The sequence below is a fragment of the Strigops habroptila genome, chromosome 9, assembly GCF_004027225.2.
Source record: "Strigops habroptila isolate Jane chromosome 9, bStrHab1.2.pri, whole genome shotgun sequence".
NCBI lineage: Eukaryota > Metazoa > Chordata > Aves > Psittaciformes > Psittacidae > Strigops > Strigops habroptila.
This window is the reverse complement of record NC_044285.2, coordinates 5,246,583-5,249,794: the sequence shown is the minus strand read 5'-3', so window position 1 is coordinate 5,249,794 and position 3,212 is coordinate 5,246,583.

The following is a 3,212-nucleotide window of genomic DNA, read 5'->3' as shown; positions in this document are numbered from 1 at the left end:
AATTGTCTATGCAACCGAGAGTAGAAATCTAGAGAGTTTACCTCCCACCCAGGACTAAAACAAACCCCTTCAGAGACTATTGATACAATGGCTTATGACAGATTGCTCCTCAGCCTTACAACTTACATTCTTTATGACAAATTCAACATGAAGGGACAGTCACAGCAAGTGTTCAAGGCTGTAACTAAAAAGAAAAAGAAAAAAAAAACCTAATTTTCACTGAAGTTAGATCTCCAGTGAAAGAGAAAATGTGAACATATACCTATATATATATCAAAGCTGCGATCACTGTAAATGTTATCACCATTACTTATGGCTGGGATGATGCTAATGTTTGAAAATATTTCAATAGGAAGCCAATTCCAGACCTGCAAATTGTAATCACAAAGACAATATTTCAAGGCTCTTCTTAGGAAAGGATGTTAGTGGACAAAGGAAGAAGAAACCTACTTGTTCCATTTATATCCGTAGCAGATTGGATGAGCCCATCCTACATATCAACTTGAGTGGGAAGTGCCCTCAAATTCTTTTTCATCCCAGGCTACTGCTTGTCTTTTTAAATTAGGCACATTTAGTGAGCAAAAACATACATAGAGCTTGTAATCATGGGTAAAAATTGGTGTCACTACTTTCAGATTTAATCCACTTGTGTCCCCAGTGTAACCTTTAGCTATTAGTAGAATATATGGAAGAGATACCTTATTTGTGCTCAGGTTAATACTGAAAATCTGAATTAAAAAAAAAAAAAAAGGTTTGCCTACAGTAATTCTTTTTGAAAAGCATCTTATTATGCCTGCATGATGGACCTATGTTTTTTTGCCTGTTGTAATGTATTTTAAAACAAAACCAGAAGCAAAGAATACCTGTGAATTTACTTTCTTTTTCTCTTACTTTCACTGTGCCGTTTGGCTGAAACAGCCTGGTACAAATGGCTGTGAATTATAAGTGGTATTTAATTTTTGTTTTTCATGTCAAAAAAATTTTAGGTAGATAAGCTATGAAGAGTATTTTTAGATTATTAAAAAATGTTGACATTTACTGGCCAAGAGCCTGGCATGTAGTTGCAAAGGTCATCAATGAGTAAACAGACATTAATGGTTAGCTGGGTAACTGGTACATAAACAGGTCATATTAATAATTAACACAGAGGAAAACTGGCAGTTTACAGCAAGCTTAGGAAAATAGCTAATAGAAATAACTTTGGAAAGGGCAAGGACCAATATTTAAAAAGCATCTACAAATTAAACCTAGAGGAGCCTAATTTTAAGGCATTTATTTCTCACTCTTTCTTTTCTCTCTCAACTTCTGAACAAATTATTTTTTAATTCATGGAGAGTAAAGTTATTTGAATTGCTGAAAAAAGTATTGCACAGCTGCTCATTCCACAATTGATTCTCAGACTGATGCTGTCTTGTTGACAACCCTGTAGAATATAAAATATTTAAAGAATTGATTTCATCCCCAAATATATCTGGTTAAAAAAAAAAAAAAAGCTCCTCCCTTTCTTCGTTACGGGAAAGGTATTAAAATGTATGAATATTTGCATTTACCATTCTATCCACACTCACTAGAGCTGCCTATTGATTCTGAGCAAAATATACTTTAAATTGCCAACAGCAAACGTAGTAAAAGTTTTACCAACACCTTTTTTCTGAAATCTAAAGTCTCAGCATTTATTTCCCACATCCTAAAAAGTGAGATATTTTCCTCAATTCCTTTTGGCTTGTCAGTTCAGCAGTAGCTTTCCTGTGTAGCTCTACCTGTTTATTCCAGGCTAATACCAAAACTACCATGAAGCCAGGCCTCGCTCTTAGGCCCACAATTAGTCCTAGTTGACTTGACTGGAAATGGGTCCCTGGTCATTCGGCAACCAGATCTGAGACTAATTGCATCTCTCCTGGCATGTTTTCATAATGCAAACTTCAATGGACACAAATCAGCTGGCTGCCTACCTTTAATTATTATTTTAACTAAAAACAGTACAAAGAATATAGAATTGCATATTAGAAGAGAGTGATATTTCCAATACTTCAACACTAATCATCATGGTACTCACACTAAGGAAAATGTAGGAAAACATTTCTATGGATAAATATTACACTTTTCTAGTGTTTAAAAAAACTGCTGCTTTTGAATATTAAGTAAAATAGTGCTATCTGAACATTGAGTAAAATTGTAGAAATATCTAACATCATTGAGCAGGTAAAGTCAGAAAGCAGAGCAATAGGAGAGAGGACATATTAGGGAAGTCAAAGAAAAGTAGATGGAATATTTAATGGTGCACCAGAAAGGGTTTTGGAGAACCAGGAGTTTTCTGTGGACCTGCATATGCAACACAATTCATCCTACACTGGCAGGAAAAGAATCTTTCTCCTGACTCTTACCTAAATGTAATTTATTACAGTTTTCTTAATGATATGCAGAAGCCACCATCAATTTGTGCCAGCATATGGATTTTACAAATGCAGAAGTATTTATGTGTGCATATAGTTTATAGGCAGTTCCAGGCTTCCAATGCAACTCAGCCTAATAACTTGACTAAAGAACTGAAAATTAACATTTCTATCACCTCATGAGCATGTGACCATTTTATTTTCTGGTTCCTGTTCCTTGTTTGTCAAATGAGATCTACTTTGTCATACTGAATTCTAGTTAATGATAGTGAACTATTAATTAATACCTGTTTTATCTACCACTGTAAAAATACCTCTTGTTACAGTAAAGAGGAGACAAGCTGTCCTTAATGTTTTTAGATGACAACCATATGCCAAACATGTCTCACGTTTTGGCATCCTGTTTGATATGATCTGAGGCTCAATCAGATCACACTGATTGAAAACACTTCACTCCCTCCCTCCGCTCATCCCATGGACTCTAGTTCTGCCTGAAGACCAATGCATACAAAGCTGGCTTCTGTTTGATCTAGATTTGAAAATACATATTCACACAGTAGAAATCCCTGTGAAGGATGAAGAGCTCTCCATTTGGAGTGTATGTTTGGTTTGTTAACTGCTTGTTTCTGTGGCTCAGAAGCTCCATGGTCATAAAAGGTCAATAGTTACTGGTATGCATTGCAAAAAATATCTGTTCAAAGTTTTAGAGAAATAGACAATCTTCTATTTGCCCAAATTCCTTATTCAATACAGCTATGGTTCTCAAGGCATTAAATACCTACACTTTAATATGCAACCTGTTCTTATTCTTGGACAGCT